This window comes from Mastomys coucha, unplaced genomic scaffold, assembly GCF_008632895.1.
Source record: "Mastomys coucha isolate ucsf_1 unplaced genomic scaffold, UCSF_Mcou_1 pScaffold16, whole genome shotgun sequence".
Lineage (NCBI taxonomy): Eukaryota > Metazoa > Chordata > Mammalia > Rodentia > Muridae > Mastomys > Mastomys coucha.
In genome coordinates this window covers 102,877,988-102,892,272 of record NW_022196898.1, presented here as the reverse complement: position 1 = coordinate 102,892,272, position 14,285 = coordinate 102,877,988, and the positions used below count along the sequence as shown (strand labels likewise).

The window sequence follows — 14,285 nt, the reverse complement described above, 5'->3', positions numbered from 1 at the left end:
TTGACAGTGTCTTTTGCCTTACAGAAGCTTTGCAACTTTATGAGGTCCCATTTGTCAATTCTTGAGCTATAAACTATTTATGTGCATCTTATCTTCACTCCCCACTAAGCCTCTTGAAGTTTACTTGGATCATCGGGCTGCTAGTCTGACTGTCTTCAAGGCCAGTATTCCATTTACATGAATATTTGTACCAAATAAAATATCTGGAACTTAGGTGCTCCGTAAATACTTGACACATAAAATGAGGTATTATTGTGGAAAAGTTGGAAACTACTGAGCTAACCTGGAGTTCTTACCAGTATAAATACAATAAACTGGAGCTAGGAATTAGAAAGGGCAAATATTGTATATAAGCTTGTATATGAAGGAAGGACACTGTGTAGTTGGTTGTGCATGTGTTAAGCTTGGAGTGTAGATAGGAATTTGGAAAAGTAAAGAGTTAGGATAAAGCTAAAAAGTAATAGCTAAATGATAGTATTCCCAAAACCAAAGTAGAAAAATGTTGAAGAACTCACTGGGCATGGTGCTATACACTTTTAATCCCAGCCCCCAAGAGACATGTCAGCAGATCTCTGAGTTCTTTTCATTGTGAATTGCAGGCCAGCCAGGACAAGTAGTGAGACCCTGTCTAAAATATACAAATTAAGTACTTTTATTATCAAGTTTAAAAGGAAAAAGGAAATTAGATTAAATTATATACTAAAGAATACTACTGGAAAAAAAAACCTGAATTTTTAAGATTGTAAAACCAAGCTTAAGAAGAAAATTATTAAATAAAGGTGAAAATAAACCATTTATGTAGAGATGTTTGAAACAGAGGACAAAATAAACTAAACTAGAAGGAATAAATTGCTGAAAAATCATTAATAATGAGAATTTTTAAAGGAACTTGATAGAATTAAAAAGATGATAAAATATTCTCATCATTTAATATGAAGAATTTCCTTGCAACACATAAATTTCACAGACTTCTAGGAAGTAAAATCAGAAAGGAATTGTTACTTAAAGTTAGTACTTTAAAGAAAGGTTTAAATAGGCCAGCAAGCTATTGCATTGCTTAAAAGTGCTTCTCACACAAGCCTGATGACAGTGCTTCTCACACAAGCCTGATGACTGAAGCTGGATTCCCACCCCCTGACACCCCAGTGGAAACCTATTGTGAAGGGGAGAACCAACCCCAAAGAGTTGTCTTCTGATCATCACACATGTGTCATGGCTGTGGCCCACATGCACACAAGTGTGCACATACACACATGCAATAAAAATTATTATGAATTTGATGCTTCTAATACAAACAGTTTAAAATATTTCAAAGAAAATAAAAGTAACCAAAAGTTGGAAAACTGAATTTGGTCAAGATAGACAAAAGTAATCAAATAAAATTCTGTTTCTACAACTAAATAAATAAATAAATAAATAAATAAATAAAAATATTTTCCTCATACTCTTACAGACATCAAAATAACACATTCATAAACTCATTTGACAAGAGTAATACCCACATACTCAAATGAGACACATATACCAAAAGAAAACTAAAGAATTATATCTCTCATGAATAAAGTCACAAGTGATAGCAAACAGAAGTCAGAAACCTACATAAGGTGGTGTGGTGCCACACCCTTAACCCAGCTAAGTCGTGGAGACGTAGTAAAAGTAATACAAACCATGCCTGCTGTCACAAAATGTTGACATGATGGATAAAAAATAGCTGAGTAGTTCATTTCACGAGAAAATGAAATAAATTGTACAAAAGCTTGAAAAAGTAGGAAAATCTGTCTCGCCTTGCATATGCATCTTTCATATGAATGTGCCCAAAACAGCACATAAGAAATAATAGTGATGGTGCTGGTTCAACTGGACGTCAACATGTAAGAAGAATACAATTTGATCCATTCCTTTCTCTCTATACAAAGCTCAAATCCAAGTGGATCAAGGACCTCCACATAAAACCAGATATACTGAAGCTAATAGAAGAGAAACTGGGGAAAAGTCTCAAATAAATAGGCACAGGGGAAAACTTCCTGAACAGAGCACCAATAGCTTATGCTCTAAGATCAATAACTGACAAATGGGACCTCATAAAGTTGCAAAGTTTCTGTAAGGCAAAGGACACTCTCAACAGATTGGGAAAAGATCTTTACCAAGTCTACATCCCATAGAGGGCTAATATCCAATATATACAAAGAACTCAAGAAGTTAGGTTCCAGAGAACCAAATAACCCTATTTAAAAATGGGGTACAGAGCTAAACAGAAAATTCTCAACTGAAGAAAAACTAAAGGCTGAGAAACACATAAATGTTCAACATCCTTAGTCATCAGGGAAATGCAAATCAAAACGACCCTGAGATTCTACTTCACACCAGCAAGAATGGCTAAGATGAAAAAATTAGGTGACAGCAGATGCTGGCAAGGATGTGAGAAAGAGGAACACTCCTCCATTGCTGGAGGGATTGCAAGCTGGTAAAACCACTTTGGAAATCATTCTGGTGGTTCCTCAGAAAATTGGACATAGTACTACTGGAGGACCCAGCTATACCACTCCTGGGCATATACCCAGAAGATGTTTCAACATGTAATAAGGACACATGCTCCACTATATTCATAACAGCCATATTTATAATAGCCTGAAGCTGGAAACAACCCTGATCTCCCTCAACAGAGGAATGGATACAGAAAATGTGGTACATTTACACAATGGAATACTACTCAGCTATTAAAAACAATGACTTCATGAAATTCGCAGGTAAATGGTTGGAAACTGAGAATCTCCTGAGTAAGGTGATTCAGTCAGAAAGGAACAAGCATGGTATGTACTCACTGATAAGTGGATATTAGACCAAAAGTTCAGAATACCCAAGATTCAATTCACAGACCATATGAAGACTAAGAAGAAGGAAGACCAAAATGTGGATTCTTCAGTGCTTCTTAGAAGGGTGAACAAAATACTCACAGGAGGAAATATGGGAACAGTGTGGAGGAGAGAATGAAGAAAAGGCCATCCAGAGACTGTTCCACCTGGGGATCTAATTCCATATACAGCCACCAAACCTGGACATTATTGTGGATGCCAGGAAGTACTTGCTGACAGGATCCTGATAAAGAATATGGCTGTCTCCTGAGATGCTCTGCCAGAACCTGACAAATATAGAGGCAGAATCTTGAAGCCAACCTTTGGACTGAGCTTGGGGTCCCCAATGGAGGAATTGCAGAAGGGTCTGAAGGAGCTGAGGAATTTTACAGCCTCTTGGAGGGAGCAACAGTGTCAATAGGCCAGACCCCCTAGGGTTCCTGGAGACTGGACTACCAACCAAAGAATACACATGGAACAACCCATGGCGCTGGCCACATATGTGGCAGAGGATGGCCTTGTTAGAGATCAGTGGGAGGAAAGACCTTTTGGGCGCTGGCCACATATGTGGCAGAGGATGGCCTTGTTAGAGATCAGTGGGAGGAAAGACCTTTTGGCGTAGGAAAATACCAGAGTCGGAGGACAGGAGTCAGTGGTTGAGGGAGCACCCTCATAGAAGTGGGGTAAGGGAGATGAGATAGGGGGCTTCTGAAGGGGAGACCTGGAAAGGGGAAAACATTTGAAATGTAAATATAGAAAATATCCAATAAAAAAAAGTGATACAAATGATAAGCTCAGAGACCATGGGTATACTGGTAGTTTCTGGATATTACATGTGATGCAGACTTGTGTGGGGTTTTACTAAGAAAAACTCAGATAGTGTTTGCTGAGGCAAGACCCGTGGGAGAACATGTGATTCTTGGAGAGAGTATAAACAGGACTCAACGGACAGTTAAAGTTCACTTGCATAGCTAGGTTTGCAATGCTTTGTTGGTCTTGCATCTTCATCTTTGCTGATCTTCACTTCTTTGAAAGAGGCAAAGCAGAGAACTCCTGCCATCCCTACTGGTCTTGGTCACTCTTGATGACTCATGCTGATTCAGAAGAGGCCTGGTGGTTTCTGCTAGTTCATGCAATTGTTCCTGATTCATGTTTGGTATCCTGACAAGACTGAACTGGATTGCTGGTATCCTGACAAACAACTACTTCTAAACAGCTCTACATCCCCTTGTCCTATTTACCATCTTTTCTCCCCTAACTGTTGTTGATGAGCTAGAAGGGGGTTCAAAGCACTTGAAAACCCTTATTAAAAGTAGGTTTTTAAAAAATCTAAGCCTACAATAGGCCTCAGATAATAATAGATTTTATAAATACTATCTTGACACTAAGTTAGAAGACTAATTCCATTTGTAATAGTATCAAAGTGAATGAACTGCTTGAGAGTAAATTTAACAACTTAAAAAACATTCTATGTATGTTTTCAATAAATTTAATACTGAGAGAATAGCTTAGTGTTCAGAAATAATCAGAAAACACAAATCTATTTAACCAGAGAGTGAGTTCATGGTTATGTGTGCATCTATGTACAAAATTGGGAAAAATAGAAACCCGTGCCCAATGGACTTGTGTTTCTTGAGAAGTACTTTAAAGGATCCCAGATCTTATTGTGGTTGGAGTTAGAAAATGTGAGAGTATCCTGGAAAACATTCAGTTGCAGTATTACCTTTGTTTGTGATGTGTGAATAATGACTCCAAATGATTATGTTTTCTTAAGCAATTTTTGTTTTTGTTTGTTTTATTTTGTTTTGTTTTGTTTTCCCTATGGATACTTATTAAATGACAGCATTGTCATTTCTCTTTGTTTAACAATCACAACTATGAAGATAACTGAAGTATTGATACAGCATTGATTTAGTATAACCAGAGCAGTGTCTGATCACTCAGCTTTACCAGAAAGAAATTTTGTCTCTTAAAAATTTGCTCCAAGGACCTGGAAACATGGCTAAGCACATTCTGCTTTTCCAGAGGACCCAGGTCCAGTTCCTAGCACCCACACGGCAGTGCATAACTGCCAATTCCAAGGAATCCCATATGCTTTGGCCTCCAGGGCAGCAGGCAAACACATGGTACATATACCACATGTAGGCAAAATACTCAAGTAAAATAAAGGTAAGTAAATGTCTTCTTTAAAAAGAAAGTGAGTGTTTGACTTACAATCATCCTTAAACAAGGACAATCTGCGGGATGAGCTTTTGCCTTACGAGACTCCTTCTGTAGTAATTAGCTAGACATCTGGGGATCACATCAAAGGCCTCTACAGACATTCATTCAGGACCAATGTCCTGTGTTCATTGAATTATCTTCTCTCCACATACTTATTCCTCAAAAACTTGCATACTTATACATTAATTGAAGAGCATTTGGAAAGAATACAGAGAGGTAAAGCTCACAGGAAAACCAGAACTACCACCACTGTAGAATCCACAAATGACTAAGAAGGTTTTTATACAGAAGTGCATTCCAAATATAAAATTGATTAATTTAAGTACTGCAAAGGGTTAGGGTTAGGGTTATAATTTTATGGAACAGAAGACATAATGAAAAACATAAACTAAGACAATAATCCATATGAAAACAAGGTTATTGCTTTTTAAAAAATATTTATTATTCATTATTATTATTAATTAAATGTAGGAGCACTCTGTCTGGACATGTACCTCCTACCAGAAGAGGGCATCAGATCCCTTTGTAGATGGTCATGAGCCACCATGTGGTTGCAAGGAATTGAACTTAGAACCACTAGAAGAATAGCCAGTGTTCTTAATTGCTGAGCCACCTTACCAGCTCCAAAGTTATTGATTTTTAATAAATTAGAAAAAGAAAAAATATACATTGATTTTAGTTGCATAAATAAAATATTGAAATTTCAATAGTATTGCTTTACTTTGCTTCCTGTTGCAGAGATTAAACACTGGCCAAGAGCATCTTGGAAAGAAGTGTGTGTTTCAGCATCCGGTCATTCTCCATCATTAAAGGAAGTTAAGGCAGGAACTGTACTCAGGATCCTGGAGGCAGGAGCCTAAGCAGAGGCCGTGGGGAAATGCTGCTATCTCAGTGCACTTACAGGAGGCAGGAGCCTAAGCAGAGGCCATGGGGAAATGCTGCTGCCTGGGTTGCTGCTCAGTGCACTTACAGGAGGCAGTAGCTTAAGCAGAGGCCGTGGGAAAATGCTGCTCAGTGCACTTACAGGAGGCAGGAGCCTAAGCAGAGGCCATGGGGAAATGCTGCTACCTGGGTTGCTGCTCAGTGCACTTGCTTACAGTCTGCTTTCCTATAGGACCCAGGATAGGTGTCTAGGAATGCTGCCCGCTAACGGTGGTGCCTTCCTACCCAACAGTTACGCCCCATCCAACAGCATCAGGCACTATCCCAGTAGTCTCTTCTACCTATGTACCTCAATGTGTCACCTGAAGCACACCAAAATATCATTGAAAGCAACTCCCAAGACATGGAAAAGTACTACTTTTCTTCCATACCTCCTGGTGTGATTTAATTGACTCCTAAACTACCATTGTGCATATGTTGTTGTCTGTGAAAGTAACATTCACAGAAAATACAGTATTTAAAATTTATATTACAGATAAATAATGTTTACAGATGTAAAAATATTTTCTACATAATTTGAATTTAAATTATTGTATGTATGTGTGTGTGTGTGTGTGTGTGTGTGTGTGTGAGAGAGAGAGAGAGAGAGAGAGAGAGAGAGAGAGAGGATGTGTGGGTGCATGTGTGTATGCATGAGTACACACACAGGCATGAGTGCATGCAAAATGTATACACAGACATAAATATAGATTTACTCACAAGTTAATAAATGTAAACCATGGCTGTATTTTTTTAGAGTTTGCATGTTTTAGAGATCACGCCTCATTGGGTTATTTGGGCAACAAGCATTTTCTCTTTTTAGCTGCCTTTTGCCTCTTCCATATTTACCTTGGCTACACAAAAAGTCCTCAGTGTGATGACCTCTGTCAATTTTTACTTCAGTTCCTTTGCCTACAGAGGTCCTTGTCAGGGGATATCATGTGTGTCAACAGCTCAAAACACTTCTTGCTTCCCTCGAGTAACTCTAGAGCTCCAGAGCTTGAACTTTTTGAAAGTTGTAGTATCTTTCAGTTTACGTTTGATATTTCTTTATATTTCTTTTACGCCTCTTATTGTTTTTCCTGCATGCATGCATGTATTCCACATGGGTACTTAGTACCCAGGAAACGAGGAAAGAATATCAGATTCCAAGGAACTGTAGCTATGGGAAGTTGTGAACTACCATATAGATGCTGGAAATCAAGTTCTGGTCCTCTGCAAGAATAGAAAGTATTGTGTCGTGCTGAGGCGTGTCTCCAACCCCTCTAGCTGGTTTTAATACAGGAGGAGAGCTAAAGGACAAATTTGTATTGCTTTTCTTTTTTCTCTTATCTAATTGCTCTCACCAAAACCTCACATAATACTGAATAATAGCCATATGAACACACACCCTTTTCTCCTTCCATACATAGAAATGTTGTCTGTTTCTCTATTCCAACATGGAGTTGGCTATGATGGGTCTATGTCGGTGTATTTAGAATATTTATTAGTTATAACGTGCACACAAATTTGGTATTTTTAAAACCATAATTTGCAATTTCAATTCCTTCCGAAGGATTTCCATGGCTGGAGAGAAGCTTCCGCACCTGTTAGCCTGCATCTGACACCAGCATTTTATCACTGGAGTTATACTTAGGTATGATCCTTATATAGATCTGAATCCAGACACTTCTGAAAAGCTAGGGACAGGAGTCACCAAACTCTCTCCATGGTACTCACAGTCTTTGCAGCAGTATTGGATCAGGTAGAGAGTGAAGATGGCTTCCACAATGTGTGCACACAGATGCTGCAACAGCAGAGGCTGAGAGGTTAATCCACCAAGCTTTTCCCAGAGAGCCTATTGAGAAGGAGAGTAAGAAACAAACCCAGACTCCAAATGCACCCATCCAGCAATAGAGTAACTGCAGAGGTTTAGTTCCCTCCCTTTCTTTGTGTAAAGTGCATGCAGGTTTTGATTGGAATGGGTCACTGAGCATAGAGTGGAAAGTGGTTGATAGAGCTCATCTCTAAGTATTCTCAGCCTGTGTGCCACAGGCAGGTTAATGGCTGTGGAGTCTCGTCTCTCCCAGCTGACTCAGGGGTCTTACCTCACAGTAATGGGGGCAAGACTGGGTAGGGGAGGAAACTTCTCAGCAGTTATGCCCTCAGAGAAAATAGAGTGGACTCTGGCCAGCATCAATTTCTCTGAAGACAACTTTAGATTGAACACTCTAAGGTTTGTGAACAGCTACAGCTGTGGCTGTGTTGGGAGAGATGCTCTAGAAAAGCTCTCTGAGCCACAGTAAAACTGTTGTGATAAAGGGGTAAAAAAAATTACACGTAACAATTGTAGTGTAACAATTGTGCAAACCTAGGATCTTCACAAAACCATAACTGATCATGCTCATTCTCAGCAGGTAGAGTCCTCAACCTTTGCTTGCTGAAGATTCGACCTTCAGCTGTCCTCCATATGGTACTATCTTCTCCCAACTGTGTTCTGCCCTCTGGTTTTGTGTTAGTCCTTCACTGAGCCAACTTCAGCTTGCAAATAAGCACCTAGCTGATTCTCTCTAGCTATGCAATGGCAGTGATGTCCAAAAGATGGTCCTTGTAATAACCCTAATTCAAATTGGAGGTCACTTTATAAGTTAGTTGCTAGCTCTAATGCTGTATATGTCAGATGACATATAACATTTTTTCCCAAAACAAATAACATGAAAATTCCAAGCAACTATCTGTGTGCTCCATAAGCCTCTGAGCATCTCCAGTCATCAGAACTGTTCCTCTTTGTGATGTCTCTGGGTGCTGTGATGGCAGAGTGCTGAGACTCATGGTAAACATCATGGTTTGTCTCTCACACTTTGTTCCTCTCCCTGTGAAGAAGTCCTCTGCCACTGGATTTTACAAGATTTTACTGTCTTTTTTTTTTTTTTTTTTTTTTTTTTTTTTTAATGTTGAATCTCAGATTGATGTGGTCATTTGCCTCAAAGACATGTTTGTTTCTTCTCTATTGTTCCTCTAACCAGAGGAACTGGTTCTCAAAGACTGGTTCAGTCATTTTTGGCAATCCTTTTCTTTGCAAATTTAAATAGCAAATTATAGACTCAAAATGCTAAATTTACAAGGCTATACACCAAATACCCAAATTATGTCTACATGGAGAACAAAAGTTTAACTATGTGGATTGGATTTATTTCATCATTTAAAATATAAGATTATTCTAAGATCATGCAATGTAATTATGTATTTTTTTAAATCAATGTTGTCTTATTATCCAGTATAATTTGGAATTTATATGTCAATATTCTTGAAGGTTTCTTTTCAGGCAGCTATCATATTCTGCAAATCAGATTGGATGGGTAGTATTGGTTACTACAAAGAGCCAACAGTTATTGTTCAGCAGCCCCTTGCTTTGGTTCGCTTTATTACCATGCTCTTTGCAATCAACAATACCCAAGACCCTACCATTCAGCTCAAACACACACAACCTCTAATGCTCAATGGTCGTTTCATCTCTAGCACAGTGTACAGCTTTCTTCCCACACTGGATCTAGTCAACCTGCTTGCTGTTTGATCTCTGTATTAATTTATGTATGTTGATAAGCTTTTACTCTGGAGAAATCAGAACTCTGTTTGGATCTTTCAGTAATATGCAATATAATTGTGAATGTCTCTCAGACTATGCCTGCATTCACAAGCATTTAAATAACAATGGCATTGTGTTACATTTTGATCATATCACACTGCATTATTCACACATGTGAGGAGTCTGAAGGAAGTTTCTGCTGACCCCTCAGTCAGTATTACATTTTTTCATAGTTACATATTCACACATAGTGTTCTACAAGCATCACTATGGTTTTCTCACTTGGGGACAGCACAATAGTGGACACTGGAGGATTTGATAATCAAGTGTTGTATGCTGTTAAGACTACTCCCGCCGGGCGGTGGTGGCGCATGCCTTTGATCCCAGCACTTGGGAGGCAGAGGCAGGTGGATTTCTGAGTTCGAGGGTAGCCTGGTCTACAGAGTGAGTTCCAGGACAGCCCGGGCTACACAGAGAAACCCTGCCTCGAAAAACCAAAAAAAAAAAAAAAAAAAAAAAAAAAAAAAAAAAAAAAAAAGGACTACTCCCTTCCCTCCATTTCAAAAACTTACTTTTAAATTGTAGTAATAACACGAATTTTCACCATTTTAAGTGTACTATATGGTGGTATTTAATAAAATTATAACATGCAACCATTAGTGTTGACAATCTATCTCCAAGTAAATTGTGTGTGCATCTGTGTTGTCTATGTGTTGTCCCTGTGTGTATGTGTGTGTGCATGTGTGTGCATGAGCACATGTACACTAACATGTGGGTATATGTGGGAACTTTTCTCTGGAGGCCAGAGATTGGCACCCAGTGTCTTTCTCTATCACCTTCCATGTTATTTATTGAGGCAGGTGTCTCTCAGTAAACCTGAAGCTCTCCAGTCCTGACAGGCTAGCCAACCACTGGCCATGGAAAACATGGTCTCTGTTCCATGAGTGCTAGAATCACAGGTCATCTACAGAACCTTTCAGATTCTACATAGTTCTGAAAATCCAAACTCTAGTCCTCATGTTTGCGTGGCAACTGTTTATCTGGTGAGTCATCTTCCAGTATCTAAATATTTTATTTCCTAGAGCCAAAAAGTAAATTTATGCTCATGGAAATATTGAATTCCCATACCACCACCCCTAATCCCAGCACCTGGGGAGCAGTCTTTAGCATGCTGTTTTATGGTGTGACTATGTCTTCAGGCTATGTATTCAGATTATGGTGTTTGTCTTTGAGTGACTAATTGAAATACATAGCCCCTTGTTCATCCATGTGGAAGTATGTGGCAGAATTTCTTTCATTATTGAGGCTCAATAATATTCAAAATATGCTTGGTCTACATTTTGTCTGTCAGTTGGCACCACGAGATCAGTTGACTATACATTGGTATTTTGTGCAATAACTTTTTAAAATTTATTTAAATTTCCATTACTATATATTAAAACACAGGATTTAAAATGACTTAAAAAGAGAAAAAGTTAGAATATTTTGTATATTTTGAAACAATTTAGTATTCAACATTAGATATAGGATCCTCAGCTATGGATAGTATTAAATATTCATTAATGATTATTTTAGGGTATGAAAGGATATGAATATAAAAGTTGAACTAAATTTTTGTATATTTGATCCTCAAAATATTCAATATTATTAATATGTTTGAAGTATAAAATGCATTTTAATAATAAAAAAATTAAGAAAAAAAAGAAAACATTTCAGGTTCCCTACAGATTGTAGGTGCAGAGAAGTGAAAAAAATACCTGAGTTAAATTAAATGTCAGAAGTTTTACTGAAAAGTTATTTAGTTGTAAACTTTTGGTATAAATCACTATTCTAGTGTCTTTGTCAAAATTTAGCCTCCAAAATTAGTATATTTTCATCTATCTGAGTGAGTTTATAAGTGTGATCAGTTATTATGTATGTATTCAGACAAGATGAATGGATTATGACATGGTGCTTAGATTCTGTTGTAAACTTGAAAGTAGCTACCCTTGATAGAGTCTTTGATTTCTTAACATTTCATTTTTTTTAACTTTTGGTTCTTCAATATTAACAATAGTATAATGTATATATGTACATACATACACTCAGATATGTAGTTTTAACTTTCTAATTATAGCTTCATAAAACTTTGGAAATGGATTTGAATAAAAATAACCTCATTGGTACAGATAAAAGTTAAGAGAAAGAGAGAAAGAAAGAAGAAAAGAAGAAAGAAAGAAAGAAAGAAAGAAAGAAAGAAAGAAAGAAAGAAAACTAGTTAGTTTATTTTGGCTTATAGTTTTGAAGGTTTAACTGCATGACTTTCTTTCTTTGGTTGTGGAGAGTCCAGATGTGTGGTATAAAATGATTGTCCTACCATGGCCACAGAGAGAGAAATAAACGGACAATGTCCTTACAGACTGAGGCAAGATTCCTCAATTACCCGACACTACCCAGTAGATCCCAACACTACCCAGTAGATCCCAACACTACCCAGTAGATCCCAACACGACCCAGTAGATCCCAACACTACCCAGTAGATCCCAACACGACCCAGTAGATCCCAACACTACCCCGTAGATCCCAACACTACGCAGTAGATCCCAACGCGACCCAGTAGATCCCAATACCCAGTAGATCCCAACATGACCCAGTAGATCCCAATTTCTAAGTACAACAAAGTCAAATTTAAAGCACCAATTTAGGGACTAAAACTTTAATAGAAGGATTTTAGGAGATATTCTAAATATGAAATCCAGCAACTTTTGAAATTGGGGAAGAGTGTTCTAACTCCATTGGTTTGCATTAGCAATGCTCCTTTCCTAGTCCAATCTGTTGAAAAGACTCCTTTCTCAATCCAACTGGACCATCTTGCCAAAACTTACATGTTTCTGTAGTTGAGAATTTAATTCTTGGCTTCCTATTTTAGTCCATTGGTCTACAAGTCTGCATGCCAGTGCCACACTGTCTTGATTATTACATCATTAAACAGTTTTTAACTGAGTGGTATAGGTCTACTTTATATATTGGTACCTGGAAATTTCCTACATAGAAATACTAGGTTGTGACTCTTTCCACACCCACTTCCAATCACTTCCTATTCCAGCATCACTATCCGACACTTTCTCAGATTCAGCACTTTTGTTTATGTTTCGGGTCCTACTTATTTTAACAAGGACCTCTGTGTGAATGATGAGTTGGAGTGCCCACTGGAACATGCTAGATTCCTAACTCTCAGGTTATTTCCACACACAGTACTCCCAGTTTTGTCATGTGAACTTTGCAATAAGTTCTTTTGCTATAGAGGAAATTACAGGATTGGATTTTGAATTTTTTTCCTTGAATCTGAAGACATAATGAAGTGAGCCTTAGGTTACTAAGAGGAGCAGATATTTTAGAAATAGAAAGTCTTCCAGTCCATCATCAATGGATATTTTCCAGTTATTTGTCTTCTTTATTTTAGCAATAATTTATAGTATTTTATATATTTTTAATTTTATTTTATATATGTATTAGTGTGAAGGTGTCAGTTTCCCCTGGAATCTGGAATTACTGACAATTGTAAGCTGCCATGATGGTGCTGGGAATTGAAGCCAGTTCCTCTGGAAGAGCAGCCAGTGATCTTAAACATTGAGCAATCTCTTTAACCTCAGTTTATAGTTTTTATTGTATAAATCTTTAATCTTCTCAGTTATTTCTTATATATTCTATTTTTTTTTGAAGCAAGTGTAGAAGGAATTTGTTAGAACACCTAACTGTAGTCATTAAACACACAGTATTGTGTTTTGGTAAGGGTTTTACTGCTGTGAGACTCCATGACTACAGGAAATACTAGCCAAAACTATTTCTGTTCCAAAGTCCTAAAGTCTTTCATATTCCTCACAAACAGCATGTCATGTGTATCACAGAATACCCCACTTCTGGTATCAACTTCTCTCTTACTCAGTGTTCACTTGCTGTGAAGAGACACCATGACTATAGGGACTCTTACAATAATCCTTTAAAAATTTTATAAATATAAATATAAAGTGCTTTAATGGAAGGTTTTGTATGGTTGCAGAGATTTAATCTGTTATCATCTTGGTGTTAAGAATGGCTGCATGCAGGTAGGCATGGTACTTAAGAATTACCTGAAAGTTATATGTCTGGATCCACAGGCAGTAAGAAGAAACTCTAGCTTTTGAAACCTCAAAGCCCACCCCCAGTGACACACTTCCTTCAACTAGGCCACACTTCCTAATCCTTTTAAATACTGTTAGTAATTGTTGGCTAAGCATCTAAATATATGATCCTTTGAGGGCTATTTTTATTTAATCAACCACACACTCCATGTGAGTTTAACTGAAAGCCACAACATTTACTACTTATATGATACAAGGTGAGAACCCAGGCCATTTACTGCCTCTTTTCTCATCTTCATAGTACAGATGGTAGCTGCTCTTTGTTTGTTTGTTTCTTTGTTTTTCTAGGAGCTGTGATAAAGTTTAACCTTACAAAATGAATAAAATAACAACTTACACCTATGTCATGTTCAAAACTGTCAGTTATTTTGATAATACAAACAGTAGTCTCAAGCAGTTTACATACGTGAATAAATTAATTAAAAGACCTGAAAATGTGTTTATTTTGATTCTTTGAATTCCTTACATGGTCCATACCACTATGAAATAATTTTTACTTCACTGGGTGTCTATTGTCCAAATAGAAAAATAGACATTCTCTTTCTCTTTCTCTCTCTCTCTCTC

At 37.6% G+C, this 14,285-nt stretch overlaps 1 long non-coding RNA gene across 2 annotated transcripts in view; it reads left to right on the top strand.

Moving 5' to 3' along the window:
* The first annotated feature begins 10,556 nt into the window (after window positions 1-10,556).
* Window positions 10,557-14,285, top strand: part of LOC116094412 — a 16,394-nt gene continuing 12,665 nt past the window's right edge. The window contains exon 1 of one of the 2 annotated variants that reach the window (XR_004120095.1): window positions 10,557-10,604. This is a non-coding gene — a long non-coding RNA (uncharacterized LOC116094412). The remainder of the gene's footprint in view (window positions 10,605-14,285) is intronic. The other variant, XR_004120096.1, reaches the window with a different exon arrangement.